Source organism: Schistocerca cancellata, chromosome 4, assembly GCF_023864275.1.
Source record: "Schistocerca cancellata isolate TAMUIC-IGC-003103 chromosome 4, iqSchCanc2.1, whole genome shotgun sequence".
Classification (NCBI taxonomy): domain Eukaryota; kingdom Metazoa; phylum Arthropoda; class Insecta; order Orthoptera; family Acrididae; genus Schistocerca; species Schistocerca cancellata.
In genome coordinates, this window is record NC_064629.1 from 158097477 (window position 1) to 158115834 (window position 18358).

At 43.8% G+C, this 18358-nt stretch overlaps 1 protein-coding gene across 1 annotated transcript in view; it reads left to right on the forward strand.

The window, feature by feature from the left end:
* Positions 1-18358, forward strand: part of LOC126183975 (hormone receptor 4) — a 216201-nt gene that overhangs the window by 65791 nt on the left and 132052 nt on the right. The gene's annotated exons all lie outside the window — the stretch shown is intronic.

Consider the following 18358-nt stretch of genomic DNA (forward strand, 5'->3'; position numbering starts at 1 on the left):
GAGAAATGTTTCTTCGTCGAGAGCTGGTGTCACGTACACGATCCTTTTGCTGTGCCACCTGCAATATAAACCAAGAGGGGGGAAAAATGGTTCAAATGGCTCTGAGCACTATGGGACTTAACATCTGAGGTCATCAGTCCCCTAGAACTTAGAACTACTTAAACCTAACTAACCTAAGGACATCACACACATCCATGCCCGAGGCAGGATTCGAATCTGCGACCGTAGCGGTCGCGCGGTTCCAGACTGAAGTTCCTAGAACCGCTCGGCCACACCGGCCGGGAAAAAAAGAGGAGTCAGATCAGGGAAGCCAGGTGACCATGCAACTGGAGCTCCCTTTTTTCGATTCAACGCCTGGGATATACAGCGTTGGATGCATCACGTATTTGCACAGAAAAGTGTGCAGGTGCTCCGTCTAGTTGTATTCACACCTGGACGATGCACGTATGCCCTCTAACAGTTCTGAAAAAACGTAGTCGATGAAGACCTTGCATTGGTTTTCGCTATAGTTTTCAGTGGTCCAGGATTCCTTCCAATACCCTTAGTTTCTATTCCAGAGTTGTATTTTGACTCCTTTACAAGATTCTTCCATTTACGCGTTCTGAATCGCGCTGTATAATACTGCCTCTTTAACGCACTGCTGGCTGTGTGGAAATGAAACACTATATTCGAATCACGGGACTCTCACTTTGAAGCAGATACCCTTGTGTGTGACTCTGGCTGAAGCTGTAGGTGAATCGAAATCGGGAAGTGTTAGTTGTGGAGCAGCGAGCGCAGGCAGCACGCTGACACCGCTAGCGGAACACTTCATTGAAGGGAAGCGGCTGGAACGACGAAGGCCCCGGAATCAACAGGTGGTACCGGTGCGCCAACTCCGGCCCGAGGGCGTAACTTTGGGCTGCCCGCCCAACTCTCTCGCTCTTGGCCTCGTTAAACTTCGCCCACCAGGGTGCGAAATAGCTCCGCACGCACAGGCTCTGTCTTTCGGAATCATCTCGTCGCTCTCAGTCCTTCACCCTGCCCTTCTTGCCGTACATCGGCAACACTACGGTATACAGCGTGTTTCAAAGCCTTTGCGACAAACGTCTAGGGGTGACGATATATCGTGTCGTGGGGGACAACTTCAATTACAGATAAAATGTTCGATGATGATTCCCGGCAGCACCAGACGTCGTTTTATTCAATTTGCCGGCCCTGGGACAACGAGATTTCACCGAACTAGGAGGGTCCTCTAAGTAGGTGTGCCCCGTACTACCCACCCCACTAAAGTGATAGAGTGGTCGTCAAAAATAAATCCTTAATAATGGGTTCAAAAATGGTTCAATTGGCTCTGAGCACTATGCGACTTAACTTCTGAGGTCATCAGTCACCTAAAACTTAGAACTATTTAAACCTAACTAACCTAAGGACATCACACACATCCATGCCCGAGGCAGGATTCGAACCTGCGACCGTAGCGGTCGCTCGGCTCCAGACTGCAGCGCCCAGAACCGCACGGCCACTCCGGCCGGCTAGTAATGGGTAAAGTCGCGCTCTACCAAAAGTGCGGTTAGTAGTTTTGGCAAACTACATCAGTGACGTAGCAAATGGTAGGATTACCGGCAGCGTTGGTAGCATTGGTAGGAAAAGAAACATAAATAAATGTTTGAAGGAGAAACTTCACAGCCGACGACTTCTCTTTGTTGTTTTGTTTGTTTGTTTTTCACATAATCAGAACCGCAAATCTTTCAGTGTATTTTATACTCTAACAGAACATAAATTACATGTTATTAGTAATAAAAATTAGTTGATCGCATAACTTCTGCGCTTTTATGTAACCAAAGCAATTCCTTTTGATGCAAGTACAGTTTACATGCACAAACATAAAAAACTAATGCATTTATTGTTATCCTTTACTCGATAGAAAGTTCGTCATCATTATCAAACCCAAGAGTTTCCTGTTATTATTGATAAATGTGAAAGTTGTTTGTGAATAGAAGAAACATGTTTTATATAAGTTCGACGTTTTATTAAAGCCATGTTTGCTGTCTTTCTGATTTGTGTTTTTTTTATTCTACCTCTTTGTTGAGGAAATTACATTTTCTAGCGCTATATAATATATCTGTATTGTATTCTTTATTTTTATTGCAACATCCGTCTGTTTCACGTTACTAATCAACAATTTTCGAATAAAATCTTAATGATACATTGACAAGACCAATTTTGATATAAATACTGTTTATATTTAAGTAACAGTCAGGAGGATAACTACGTAGAACAAAACGTTTCCGTAGGTTACGTGTCCCTTTGTATATCCTCACTATGTCTGTAGACGGTTTACCGCTTCCGTTTTTTTGGCGAATCCAGTAAGACACTAACCGCACACGTAAAGAAAGCGATCGTTGTAAGGTAATGCTCCGTAGGTATGCATCACAACTAACATAGAGGTAATGCGGGTACGAACTTAATTGACTAAATCTACTAGGAAATCTGCCGTAGTCCACGCTTCCTTATGATAGTCCTCGGTAGCCTATGGTAGTTTTACAACTCTACTCTTAAGGAACTGTAATTCATCCACGAAAGAAGCGGCTCACAAAACACTTGTTCGGCCGAGTCTTTAATACTGTTAATCAATCTGGGACTCTTAACAAGCAGGTTTAACAGGAGAGATAGAGAAGATCCAACGTAGAGCTGCACTTTTCGTCGCGTGATCGTTTAGTACGCATGAGAACGCTACGGAGCTGCACAACAAATTCCAGTGGCAGGAGCTGCAAGAGATGCGTTGTGTATCACAGAGAAGGTCGCTGTTCAGTTTCCAAGACCGTACGTTCGAAGAAGATTTAGGCATCATATTACTTCCCCCTCCATATGTTTCGTGAAATCACCAGGGCGAAGAAAACCAGTGGAATTAGAGCTATTACGGAAGTTTATCGATAGTCTTTCTTCCCAGGCATCATTCATGAATGGAGTAGAGATGGATGGGAATGTTATTGCTGCTAGAGGTACCGTCCACCGCACGCCGTAAGATGGCTAGCCTAGTACAGATATAAATGGAGATGACGCAGTGTTTCGTTCTTTCACACGTCAATGCAACTGGAAAGGTATACCAGTGTACCTGACTAGTGCTTCTTCAGAGGTATTATCTTATTCGCCGAGTGTCAGTTATGGCGTTATCGTCTGAAATCGATAGCTCACTTGCCCCTCTACACACAACCCATTTACAAAGCAACTTCAACCGCTATTTCGAACGCCGTGTCGTGACTTTCCGATACCGAAAATGAATAGTTATGTTTACTAGCAGTAGCAGTAGATCTCTGTATGTTGCAAAAAAAATACATGAAAACGGGAACTGAAATTTATTAAACTTGCTTTTGAACGATTTTCATGGGCCCGCATCTCGTGGTCGTGCGGTAGCGTTCTCGCTTCCCACGCCCGGGTTCCCGGGTTCGATTCCAGGCGGGGTCAGGGATTTTCTCTGCCTCGTGATGGCTGGGTGTTGTGTGCTGTCCTTAGGTTAGTTAGTTTTAAGTAGTTCTAAGTTCTAGGGGACTGATGACCGTAGCAGTTAAGTCCCATAGTGCTCAGAGCCATTTGAACCATTTTTTTGATTTTCATGGAAAAGCTGTGTTACAGGATGGACACCATGTGTGTTATGCACATCTTTTCAGTATTATTTCGCAAATATATATTAAAGACCAGAATTTCATTTTATTTATTAGTCTTTCAATTTACACGATGACTTTGTAATCTCTATTTGTCTATAGTAATATCGTCAGTAGCAGAACTGCTGGTTTCCATAACTCTTATGGTAACTTGTACATGACAGAGTTAGATTACATGAAATGACAAGTGATTTAAATATGAATGTACAAGAGGTATCCCCTAAGAATTTAAATTAAAATCTCCAGTTAATATTACCTCATGCGAAGAATTGTGAAATGTTATCTCTAGTGCGGTTCCAGGCTGTCGTAGATGCAGATGGTCTTCACGTTGAACAATGTTTGTAACCCGGAACGTAAACATGACACACAATTAACGTGTGTTACCCTCTCGCGTGGAAATTAAAATGAGTTTCATTCATTGGTTTATTCGTTACTTCTCTTAGAAATGTTTCCACAACGTTTCGTTGTCCTACTATCACTCGGTTTCATGAAGGTGCTCTCAAGCCGTGAAAGTTTAATTATAAACACCCGGTATTCTATTATGGTAGGCCACTCGCGAGACTGACAACATGGGCAACAAAATCGTACGGTTTTCCTCAAATAGTGGTTGCCTAAATTTACGCAACAGGGTGTTGCGAGAGGAACGCCGGTTCTTTTCCAAAAATACAAAGTTAAGTTACCGAAGCATCTCTGTGATGTTTAGTATTGGAACGTGCGAGGTGGCGCACTGGCAACATACTGGATTCGTATTTGGGAGGACGGCGGTTCAGTCCCCGTCCAAACATATGTTGCCCACCCACGACCTGTATGGATCTGCTACGATGCTATCGTCGCATATCTAAATGTGTCCAGGTCTGCCTCTTTCATGAGGACTCCGAACACTGGAGCAGTGGTCTCTAGTATCTTGCATGCCGTTCCTTGACAAATGTACTTACTTTCCCAGAACCCTTCCAACAAGTCTTCTATTTGAGTTCCTGACGAGTCTCGCGAGTTCATTCAGTTTCACATGTATTCACATGGTGTGTTACCCCTAGATATGTGCCGACCGCGGTGGCCGTGCGGCTATAGGCGCTGCAATCCGGAACCGCGGGACTGCTACGGTCGCAGGTTCGAATCCTGCCTCGGACATGGATGTGTGTGATGTCCTTAGGTTAGTTAGGTTTAAGTAGTTCTAAGTTCTAGAGGACTGATGACCTAAGATGTTAAGTCCCATAGTGCTCAGAGCCATCTGAACCATTTTTGAACCCTAGGTATGTGAAAAACTTCATGCAGTGATTTTATTATATCAATCTCGTCTGATTATTATATATATTCACGTTACCGTTTCCAGCAAATCATTGTCTCTTTCTGATGTGATAAAAATTAACAAACTGCTGTGTTACGTACAAGCATACTGAACATTACGTAAATTGCGTAAAACATGACAATAAAGTAAACTGGCAGTCTGTTGTACCATGTGACGGCATGATGTATATTTTATTGACATTTTATATCTTTTGCATGATGTTCAGTATGCTTATAATTACAGTTTCGTGACGAAGCTGTATGTGGATCTTCATCGCTTCTGAAAAAGTCAGTAATTTGCTGAAACCGGTATTGCGAATGTTTGTGGTAATTAGACGACCTTGACATAGTAAATTATTATATGAACATTTACAATGTCGCAGGCTTTCATTTGGCAATATGAAAATTCTCAAAAGACCACTAAAGCTCCCAGTAATCTAGTAATCGAATACCATCGTGTTCTTTCCGTTGCTTATGGACGTCGTCCTACATCCGATGGACGTGAGAATCATCATCAACTATTTGAAATTCCTTCGCTTTTTGAGAAACTACCGGAGCGTATCAGGTTTAGCCCATGTCAATGGTACAAAGTCTCGCGTCTAGGAAATCCACGACACCACCACTCCTCGTCTTGCTAGCCATACACCGATGCTGGAATTTTCTTCTACTACTAGGATTCAACTGACCATCTCCGAGTCGAGCTCTGTCTCACAATCATGTGTTACCGATCTCGACAGTGGGTTTATGACACGATGAAATGGCTCGAAGTAGTCTAACAACTGTGTTTCTCACTTACTTACCATGGGTCTAGAATTAGATTCGGTTTGTGGTGGCAATTCATTTAAGTATAGGTTCAACACCTTTATCACCCAGAATATTATATGATAAGCATCCATTAGAGCACGATTCGAAGAAAGGTAACAGAGGCATTCATTAGCGAAACAAGTTTGTCGGCTGTGGAAAAGGCGGTCTGAAAGCGACAGCGCAGCATTGGCTTGTGTCCGCGTTTTATAGAGTTGCACTATGACCTTTGGATTTTTATTGTGACGAGCAGGCGGGCAGGAAGCGGTACTTCAAGGTCCCGGCGCTAGGCTAGCGCAGCGCTCTAGCCTGCAGTCCCGGGTTCGAACACGCCGCTTGCGAAACCCCGCATCTGATTGCTTGCTCTATTTGTGAGGAGAGTAATTACCGCTGCGTAAGAAAAATGCTGCCAGAAGTAGTACTCGTAGACGCGTTCACCGTTACACGCTGGTGGCAGCCGTTCTCAGCCGCGACCTCAAAGTGCATCCAGTTGCGCAATGCCTGCAGCGGCGCGCTCTGCCATCAGCTACGTGAAGCTAGCCGTATTCAGCCCGCAGCGACGACGGCAAACCGCGTGTAGTTAGGGTCACAGTCCTTTGCGTCCCCTGCTCGGACTTCCACCGCTCGCTTTTCGTTTTCTTGCCTGGGAAAGCGTTGTAAGTCATTCTCAGAGACGTTCATCAGCAGACCCCGAAGTAACTTCCGAAACGAATAATATATATTGCTAAAAACAGCTTCTGTTCGTATTGTATATTCATGACGTGTCAGGTAGTATTAGCTACAGCTACTTTTTCCACATCTGTGGTTACGTTATAAGACTTTTGATCGAACAACACCCACAGGTAATGGGCATAAAACACTCTCGGTTGACTTGTAGCCACAAATCTGGTAAAATTTCTAGCTTTCGACGAAATCCACCATCTCCTTCGTTAGACACAACTGACTGTCGTGGCTGCTGTTTTGGTGACCTTTATAGCCCGTAGAAGAGTTGTGATTGGTCATCCTACGGTTTAATTGCGTCATGCTGTTAGAGATTGTGTTCCTGTCTGCAATGGTGACGCCACTACTCTCGTAGGAACGCGAACAATTCAGAGTATTTATCTGTGTCGTCTCCGCACATAGAGCTCGCTTTGACGAACCACTAAAATGATACATGTTTTCTTCAGGCAATTTTAAGCAGCGGATATATGTTTCAGGAAACTCATGACACCTGGGTGCATTAGATATGTGTGAATTCCTAAGGGACAAAACTGCATAGGTCATCGGTTCCTAGACTTACACACTACTTAAACTAAGTTAACCTAACTTATGCTATGAACAACACACACACCCATGCCCGAAGGAGGACCCGAACCTCCGGCGGGAGTGGCCGGGTGCATTAGAACAATTTATTAATTTGCTACCGGATTAAATCGACGACCATCATCTGGCACGAAAAATTGGCTAATGCAGTAGCATTCGGTCAACAACCATCATATGGAATGAAAACCGGTAGCAAATTAATAAATTGTTCTAATGCAGCCTGAAATTTTATCCCCACCCTTCAGTACGTGTGGCTCCCTCGGAACGCATTTGCGGCCATATGCCCATATGATCTTTGTAGCTCTTTATCCTCTCAGGGAGGATACTACAGTTTGTACCCATCCTGTATATTAGTGTATTTAAAACAGCTCTCTTCTGGAATCGGTGGTGGAAACTCTGTGCACTGTTTTGTTTCAGTGAGATATTTCCCAGGGTCTACGTAAGTCTCACGACACTCTAAGCTCCGAAGTCTTCCTCCCAGCGCATCACACACGAGTGAAACACAAAAGCGGGAAGGGTAGGCCAAAGGGAATGATGTACCGTCGGAAATGCAGGTGGCCTGCAGCGTATAAACATAAATGTAAAATCGTCTGCAGTATTCGACACGGATCTGCAAGCAACGATCTGTGAGCTCCAGCTTGCTGTGTTCTAACTCGAGATAAAGATGTCGTTGGATGATGGAACCAATGACCTGACTGAAAATTCTTCGATACAGTCCTAAAACTCGTCCAACCAAGAAAACATATGCTTATGCAATATCGCAACAGGTATGCTGTTGGACTGAAGACTTCTTACCACTCAAAAGTCAGTACGTCATTCTTAACTGGAAAGTATATTAAAGGTATAGGTAACGAAGTGATTAATCTAAACTTTTCTTTCCACCTCTTGTCCTTTGTCCTGTCCCATGATTCCTCACGGGAAACATGCTTCAGAAAGATTTTGTATATATACAGGGTGTTACAAAAAGGTACGGCCAAACTTTCAGGAAACATTCCCCACACAGAAATAAAGAAAAGATGTTATGTGGACATGTGTCCGGAAACGTTTAATTTCCATGTTGGAGCTCATTTTATTTTCGTCAGTATGTACTGTACTTCCTCGATCAAATTGTAAATTTTCACAATCAACATGTGTGGGCTGACGAGAATCCGCACGCAATTGTGCAATCACGTCATCAACACAGATTTTCTGTGAACGTTTGGGCAGGCATTGTTGGTGATTTCTTGATTGGGCCCCATGTTTTTCCTCCTACGCTCAATGGAGCACGTTATCATGATTTCATACGGGATACTCTACCTGTACTGCTAGAACATGTGCCTTTACAAGTACGACACAACATGTGGTTCATGCACGATGGAGCTCCTGCACATTTCAGTCGAAGTGTTCGTACGCTTCTCAACAACAGATTCGGTGACCGATGGATTGGTAGAGGCGGACCAATTCCATGGCCTCCACGCTCTCCTGACCTCAACCCTCTTGACTTTCATTTATGGTGGAATTTGAAAGCTTTTGTCTACGCAACCCCGGTACCAAATGTAGAGACTCTTCGTGCTCGTATTGTGGACGGCTGTGATACAATACGCCATTCTCCAGGGCTGCATCAGCGCATCAGGGATTCCATGTGACGGAGGGTGGATGCATGTATCCTCGCTAACGGAGGACATTTTGAACATTTCCTGTAACAAAGTGTTTGAAGTCACGCTGGAACGTTCTGTTGCTGTGTGTTTCCATTCCATGATTAATGTGATTTGAAGAGAAGTAATAAAATGAGCTCTAACACGGAAAGTAAGCGTTTCCGGACACATGTCCACACAACATCTTTTCTTTCTTTGTGTGTGAGGAATGTTTCCTGAAAGTTTGGCCGTACCTTTTTGTAACATGTGTGCGTGCGTGTGTGTGTGTGTGTGTGTATTTCCCTGGATGAATGGAGGCTTTCACTGATCTTTTGCAAGTGCTTATTGCTCAAAACTTAGGTAAAACCGGGTCGTGACATAACCCGTACTGTTCGTCTGTTCGTGTCTTAATTTCTCCTGACTACCCAACACCATAAAAATCTTACGTGTTGGAGCTTATTTAATGATAATTGGAATAGACATACTGTGAGTCGCCTCTTGCACGAGCTGAACTTCTTCAGTGCGTTAACGATGAAGCAAAACTTTCCATATCCATTGCTCACCGCCGCCTCCATAGGATCATACCAAGAACTGTTACTCCCAGGCACCTGTATTATTCGGTACTTTCTGGTGATAGCTAATTAATCCTGTACATAGGATCAAGAATACCTTCTCCCTCTCTATGCATGGCAACTCACCTTACGGCATGCGGGGAAGGTAGGCGTCCGTATGAGCTTTAATTTCTCTGGCAGTCCCGTCATGGTCATTTCGTGAGATGAGTATGTGAGTATGGGCGGGGGGGGGGGGGGGGGGGAAGGAAGACTGCTTCTCTTGTAGTGTCTGCCAGTTTTGGGTGTGGAGATCATTTTCCGTAGCACTCTCGTCGCACTCATCAAACGAACAAAAAAAAAAAAAAAATGGTTCAAATTGCTCTGAGCACTATGCGAGTTAACTTCTGAGGTCATCAGTCGCCTGGAACTTAGAACTAATGAAAACCTAACTAACCTAAGGACATCACACACATCCATGCCCGAGGCAGGATTCGAACCTGCGACCGTAGCGGTCGCTCGGCTCCAGACTGTAGCGCCTAGAACCTCTCGGCCACTTCGGCCGGCTTAAACGAACACGTGACAAGTCGCACCTTACCGCTATGGATCTTTCTTCCTCTTCTGATAATTCTACCTCACATGGCTCCCACACTGATGAGCAACACTCAAGAATAACTCGAATCGGTGTTTTGGAAGCCACTTCTTTCTCGGATGAATTACATTCTCTGAGAATTCTTCCACTGAAGACAGTCATCTCTTTTTCCTACAACTAGTGTTACGTGATCGGTCAACTTTTACGTTTTGTGGAATGGACAGTTTTATATTGAAAAACAGTTGTCAGTCTCTCCATAAAACCCAAATCTTATAAAGGTTAATTAAGGCAAAGGTACAGATTTCTTACCATATAACTTTATTGCTTTAGTAAAATGTTTCTTCACTCGTACTGCAACACGGACTAGAAATTTTGAGAGGTTTGTTTAATGTCTCCCACTGCAGTTTGTTGATCATTTCTGCGATGCTCCTGCGCTGACCAAACAAACCTAAGACAAGCCGTGCAGCTCTGTTGAATCTCCTCTAGTTCTTCTGATTACATACATAATGTGGTACGGATCTAAAATCAACTAACCACACTCGCTTACTGGTTGGCTTAGAATTTTGGCAAGATTTGTGTGATCCTTCTCCTTTAAACGCCTCCGTGCAGATGTTATTGACAGTTGGCGGCTTTGACTGATTTTAGTTAAACAGTATGGAGTCTTTTCGACTGTTTAATGCGTTACAGGCCGGCCGGGATGGCTGAGTGGTTCTAGGCGCTTCAGTCTGGAACCGTGCGACCGCTACGGTCACAGGTTCGAATCCTGCCTCTGGCATGGATGAGTGTGATGTCCTTAGCTTAGTTAGGTTTTAGTAGTTCTAAGTTCTAGGGGACAGATGACCTCAGATGTTAAGTCCCATAGTGCTCAGAACCATTTGAACCATTTGAATGCGTTATATTTATTTATCTTAGCGCCAGATTTCAGTCTCTGCACCAAGTGCTATAATCATCTGCAAGTCTTTCTGCGTTTCGTAGCAATTTCACAACGACGTGGTCTACCTATATTAAATTATGTCGTCTTCGAACGAACAATTTTGGAGTTGTATTCAGCACGGTTACGGTTGAAATGCGGTAGTATCACCGTAATTTCCTAAGTCCTATGATTCCTTCTTCGGTCTGAGCTTGTGTTCCTTCTCCAATGACCTGTCCGCAGGGCATACCCCAATCTTCCTTCGTTTTCTTTTCCACTGTGCAAATTAACAAAGGAAGTAACCTGATCGTCTTGTATGGCAGGTAACCTGAAAATGTTGGCAGAAACACATACAGTTACTGCACTTAGCGTGTAGAAAATTAAGCCTGAATCTCGAAAACCGGTGGCATCCGCGCGCTTCCACACAAACAAATACGAGCGACAAATAAAGTATTCTTATGGCTTACTGCTGAGGTACCGAAGTCTCCATTTGCGTGTAGTAATTATGAGATGTGTAACATGGCTCGATAGACATCAGAGTAATTATCTCAAGATATAGCTCTCAGTTCCACTGTACTTTCATTTAAGATTTTTGCACCGGGCAGGGCTTTTCGCTGTGAAACAAAGCAACTCGTGCCATGTTCTGGCTACCGCGTTAAATACAGCTCCGCTAGTTGTCTGGTAAACTGGTTCTCGGACAGGACATAGCCTAGTAAGCCACCGCGGTATTCAAATCAGTTTTCGATTTGATCAGTGTTACACATTCAATTCTAAGATACAAGTGATACACATTGTTGACCGAAAACATAGGTCAGCATCAATCTAGTCGGAGCTTAGTGTAACGAACAGAAAGTTTAACACTCTTTCATGTCCTACAGTTAAAACAATACATGATACGCAAAAGGACATACAGACTACAAATTATTGAGGGTCAGTTATACTTCACCTCAGTACATATATCTCCAGTGACATTAAAACTGCTACTAGCAAACAATCGTGTAGTTAAACCAGGCCAGTAATTTGCCATTTCAACTATTCATTGTCTGGAGTTTACTGTCGCAATTATCGAGAAAAAGGGGTTAGACCAAATGTCAGTTTAAGGACGTGTATCTTTACAGGGGTTTGTGAAAGGTAGAGGCAACGGTGACTTCTTAATCATATAAACTACGCTTTGCGGTACCACAGCAAAAACATATCGTTGAAGACCTTAGAACATATATCAGCGAAAGTGTAAAAATAGAGCCAATCAGGCAGGCTCTGTAAAAGAAACGTTAACTCTGTTCCTCTAATGATATGTCGCTTAAAAGGAGTTCGTACGATACATTTTGCATTTCAGTAGGACGTTCATGTTAGAAACTGCCACGCAACCAGTATCCAAAAACTGACAAAAAATACCTCCATATGTCGTAATAAAACCAATTGACCATCCCATGTACTGCTGTGATTATATTGTCAGCCCCCACAATTCAGGCGCATTAGCATTCTTACTAGTCGGACTGCAGTCACTGTGCTTCCCACTAAAAAATTTCACCTAACGTACCGTATGAGACCTCGAAGTCTTTAATTCAGTAAATGCGAGGTAATTTTACTTACTATCGAATACCGAATAAATCCACCGTGTTGTTAGCGTTAAAGTGCTCATTTGTTCCTCATTCGCAGCGAGTGTGTTTTACGGAAGTGTGTTCTGGCGCTGCAGACGGTGAGCAGATAAAGCAGAGGCAGATAGTGGCGGCTTGCTGAACAAATGACCTACTTGTAGGCAGGTAGGGTTAGCGACCGGCGCTGGTCACGTGATCCGCGAATGACGTCACCTAGCCTCAGTGAAAGTGATGCAGTCTACATACAGCCGCTCCACCGTTGCCAACTGAACGCCGCGTAAGAAACTTTCTGCTGTTTTATTCTTTTTCCCATGCAGTTTTCCCTTATCAGAGATGTTATCTATCGCGCTATAACTTTTTCTCGGGTTATGATCCTGTTTTCAGGGAATACCAATACCGGGTTTGTGAAGACGTTCGTTATATATCACTTCACTGACAGAAGTTTAGTAATGCCGTTCTCGACAAAGCTTTATTTCCGGAGAACAGAGAAATTTATTGATTCAAAGTTGGCAAATGTAAGTCTCACTTTCTAACAAGGAAAATTTATCCACTCAAAATGACAGATTTTTGTGAAACGTAAGCTGTTACTCGAAAGCGTAGTCTTCAGGTGAAAATAAGCTTCCGAAAAGCACTGCAGAATGAACGAATCTGAGTGTTTCATCGGATATTTCTTCCACACTCTGTAAGAAATGTTGGAAAGTTACAACACCTCGACATTATTCATTCCAAACTTTCCAACCTTACAACTCTTGAGATCATTAAGAAAAATTGTTTTCTTATTTTTTTAATTGCTGAAAGACGGAATCTATAGTTAGGTCAAGTTAGTCTTCATGGGCATCGAGTATTTCGATTTATTCTTAATTTTTTGCCATTTACCATTGATGCATACAAATAAGTTGTCATCGATTGTGGGTTATACGCTTTATCCTCCAGTGGAAATGTACCTGGCAGTTCCTAAGAAGGATAGCATGATAGGATAGAAAGCTAGGATTTCAAACTGAAAAGAAACTTGGACGCGTTTACGCAACCATCTGTGAGAATTCCAGGCTGTCCCTTTGTTTCAGCTTCATGTACGTACCTGGAAAACGTAACACGATAAAGACCTAAGGGCAAGGCCTCCTCGTCAATAAATGAGCCACAGTTTTTTTTTTTTTTTTATACCGACTAGGTACAATGAAGGTCTGTCCAAGTGGTAGATTTCCCTCGGCAGAGGGAGCTACAACGCAAGATTAAGAGCGGCGCACAACAACTCATATGATGTACGTTGGCAAAGAACTGTTCTAACTCTCTTTCCGTATCATTGACCCTGTTATCTGCTAGTCGATATTACTTGTTTTACAGCAAAAGCTTCAACTCATTACGTAGACATGTGTTGTCTGGCGTCCGCAGCTCGTGGTCGTGCGGTAGCGTTCTCGCTTTCCTCGCCCGGGTTCCCGGGTTCGATTCCCGGCGGGGTCAGGGATTTTCTCTGCCTCGTGATGACTGGGTGTTGTGTGCTGTCCTTAGGTTAGTTAGGTTTAAGTAGTTCTAAGTTCTAGGGGACTGATGACCATAGCTGTTAAGTCCCATAGTGCTCAGAGCCATTTGAACCATTTGTTGTCTGGCGATACGTAATGGCGTTTCGCGCCGTTGCAGGAATAACAGCTACAATTTTTAACACGTTTTCATAGTTGTTGGATACGTAGATGACGCTATAATGAAGGGTGTAGCAACGCCCACTAACATCTCAATACGATTTACAGCGCGATGCCTGTGAACAAAGACACAAGAGAAGGTATTGCGTTGTCGCCTGAGTCACATTTCAGTGAGACCAGCTGACGTTTACAAGCTCTTCGTTCTTTTCAACAAAGTTTACTGTCAGCGAATTACTAATAGATGTTTAATGAATGAAGTGATACTCCATGCAAAAACAGTTATTGTAAGAGGTCTATAATTACTTTCCGCTGAAATCGTATACACAGCTTTCGTATTATTCCTCGTCTTGTTCGTACAAATGAGAAACGATTTGTCTAACTAGAGAGAAACGTAATTTTCTCTCTTCGTTAGTCATATGTCCGAGAACTCTTAAAAAAAAACGTTTCGTGTTTCTTATGACCCCTGGCCCTGAACGTCAAGGATTATCTTCGTACGGCATGGCACGGTATATCCCCACCACCACCATATCTATCCATCGCATCACATATGTTCACTGTAGTTTTAAAAAAACTCTATTTAGGTGGAGCAGTGCGTAAGACTCATTAGGAAGGAGTGGTCTTCAGATTGGCGTCCGGCTACCGCAATTTAGATTGTGTTCGTTTCTCTAAAACATTTCAGACGGACGTCGAAATTGTTCGTTTCATAAGGTCAAAGTCGCTTCCTGCCCCATCCTTCTGCAACTGAGACAGCGTACTGTCGAAAAATTGTTAAACTTGCACATCCTTTCTTCATTTGAGGAAAGAAGGAAGGAGGGGTGAGCGTTTAAAGTACCGTCCATCACGAGAATATTAGAGACGGAGCACAAGTTCTGAATAGTCAAGAATGAGAAAGATAATCTACTGTGTCTTTTTCAAAGGAACTACCCAACGTTTGGCTTAGCAGTTTGAGGGAAAGCTCGGAAAATCAAGAAACTGGGTGACCAAACAGAGGCCGGCCGTTGTGGCCGAGAGGTTCTAAGCGCTTCAGTCCGGAACCGCGCTGCTGCTACGGTCGCAGGTTAGAATCCTGCCTCTGGCATAGGTGTGTGTGCTGTCTTTAGGTTAGTTAGGTTTAAGTAGTTCTAAGTTCAGGGATACTGATGACCTCGGATGTTAAACCCCATAGTGCTCAGAGCCATTTGAACCATTTGAACCAAACAGAGGTATGAACCTCTTTCCTCCCGAAGGTAAGTCCAGTGCATTAACGACGGCGCCACTTCGCCCGGGCTTTCTTCGAACTGGACTTCCGTTAAGACTTTTTTTCATTTTTGTGAAGGTTCACATTTCTCAGTTGTGCGACATCGATGGGAAACTTCAGTAAAACTTTCACTTTGTCGTCTTTTTCGGTTTTCTGAAGGGAGAATACAACAGAACTGAACTAGGGAATAAACATTATAGCCACTGATCAGTTTCTAGTTGTCATCTTCCTCGTAGCCGAAAACATAACAGGAAACCAGGAAACACAACCCCATTTCTTACACAGCTTTGCTGTGGTCGATGTCAAACCAATAACGCAATTACTTCTTTCTGTCAAAGTTTTGTCCCTTTCACCCTCATAGGTTGCATTTGTTTTCTTAAAGACTTCAAGTTTCGGACCATTTTGTCCATATTCGGATCCACAGAAAGAATACGTTACTGAGTAAGAGTCCCAGAATCAATGTACAGAGAAATACAATGCTAAGTACTCATCATCTGACTTCTATGGAAAGCGAAGTATAAATGTACCGAGTCGTCAAATCTTACGATGCTTACAAAGACGCCACGTGTTGCTCCTACTCCAGTAAGTACAATGTGTAAACTTCTGAAGATGATTATATATTTTGGAACACTGAGAGGACAACAAGTAAAGCACTATCTCTGACCAGCCTATAATTCGTGTTCACGAGTGCAGATGATGGTGTAAAAGTTAATTTACACTACTGACATTTCAGCAAGATACATATTCATGTGCAGTTATATCTTACTATATTTCCAAAATTAAATAGAAAATGTTACACATAGAAAATTTCCTCAAGAGACCTACACTACTGGCCGTTAAAATTGCTGCACCACGAAGATGACGTGCTACAGACGCGAAATTTAACCGACAGGAAGAAGATACTGTGATATGCAAATGATTAGCTCTTCAGAGCATTCACACAAGGTTGGCGCCGGTGGCGACACCTAAAACGTGCTGACATGAGGAAAGATTCCAACCGATTTCTCATACACAAATAGCTTTTGACCGGCGTTGCCTGGTGAAACGTTGTTGTGATGCCCCGTGTAAGGAGGAGAAATGCGTACCATCACGTTTCCGACTTTGATAAAGGTCGGATTGTAGTCTATCACGATTGCGGTTTATCGTATCGCGATATTGCTGCTCGCGTTGGTCGAGATGCAATGACTGTTTGCATAACATGGAATGGGTGCGTTCAGGAGGGTAACACGGAACGCCGTGCTGGATCCCAACGGCCTCGTATCACTAGCAGTCGAGATGACAGGTGTCTTATCCGCGTGCCTGTAACGGATCGTGCAGCCACGTCTCGATCCATGAGTCAACAGATGGGGACGTTTGCGAGACAACAACCATCTGCACGAACAGTTCGACGACGTTTGCAGCAGCATGGACTATTAGCTCGGAGACCAGGGCTGCAGTTACCCTTGACGCTGCAACACAGTCAGGAGCGCCTGCGATGGTGTACTCAACGACGAACCTGGTTGGACGAATGGCAAAACGTCAGTTTTTCGGATGAATCCAGATTCTGCTTACAGCATCATGGTGGTCGCATCCGTGTTTGACGACATCGCGGTGAACACACATTGGAAGCGTGTATTCGTCATTGCCATACTGGCGTATCACCCGGCGTGATGGTATGGGGTGGCACTGGTTACGCGTCTCAGTCACCTCTTGTTCGCATTGGCGGCACGTTGAACAGTGGACGTTATATTTCAGATGTATTACGACCCGTGGCTCTACCCTTCATTCGATCTCTGTGAAACCCTACATTTCAGCAGGATAATGCACGATCTCACGTTGCAGGTCCTGTACGGGCCTTTCTGGATACAGAAAATGTTCGACTGCTGCCCTGGCCAGCACATTCTCCAGATCTCTCACCAATTGAAAACGTCTGGTCAATGGTGGCCGAGCAACTGGCTCGTCACATTACGCCAGTCACGACTCTTGATGAACTGTGGTATCGTGTTGAAGCTGCATGGGCAGTTGTACCTGTACACGCCATCCAAGCTCTGTTTGACTCAATGCCCAGGCGTATTAAGGCCGTTATTACGGCCAGAGGTGTTTGGTTCAAATGGCATTGAGCACTATGGGACTTAACTTCTGAGGTCATCAGTCCCCTAGAAGTTAGAACTACTTAAACCTAACTAACCTAAGGACATCACATACATCCAGCCCCGTGGTAGGATTGGAACCTGCGACCGTAGCGGTCGCGCCGTCCCAGACTGAAGCGTCTAGAACCGCTCGGCCACACTGGCCGGCAGAGGTGGTTGTTCTGGGTACTGTTTTCTCAAGGTCTATACACCCAAATTGCGTGAAAATGTAATCATATGTCAGTTCTATTATAATATATTTGTCCAATGAATACCTGTTTATCATCTGCATTTCTTCCTGGTGTAGCAATTTTAATGGCCAGTAGTGTATATTACTGCGCCCTTATTAGAGCAGATATAACTTTTTGTGATGATCCACTTGTCAGTGAAGCTAAGAAGATAGATTCACCTTGTCTATGGGATTAGATGTATTTTGTACTGGGCATTACTGTGGAAGAAACTGATCGCCTTTCGCGTGTGCCGGGTGTCCCTACGAAGAGTCTTCAGTCGCATTTTCTCTGATGTTTCTGCAGATATTTTCAATTTAGATTCTGCACTGTGCAGGTAAAGTCAGCCTAAACAGCTCATCAAGTCTCTCATATGACGCCCTGTGTCGACGAACAGCGTCGATTTGCTCACTGTTACAAACAATATGATTTTTAAAAAGGAATTTTACGAGCCCATTCGATATAGTGGTCCCAAAGTAGTCCAGTGCGATATTTGCTTTATCGATATGTATTAACAGGGGCAGGGCGAACACGAAGAATAAGCACTACTCCAACTGCGACTGAGCAGCGCTGCCGCATGGTGGTCGCAGTCAGCGCGGGCCATGGCAGTCTTGTCGCTGCTGCAGTACTGGTTCGTCTTCGCTTTTTACTGTCCCTATTAATACATATCGATTAAACAAATATCGCACTGGACCAATTTTGGACCGCTCTGTCGAATGAGCACGTAAAATTCCGCTTTAAAAATCATCTTGTTTGTAGCGGGAAACCGACACTTTCCATCAACACTGGGCTAGTTGTCGTCTGTCCATGCTGGGCTTGTTATTGCCACGTAAGGAAGGTACGGAATCCAGTTAATTTTGGCC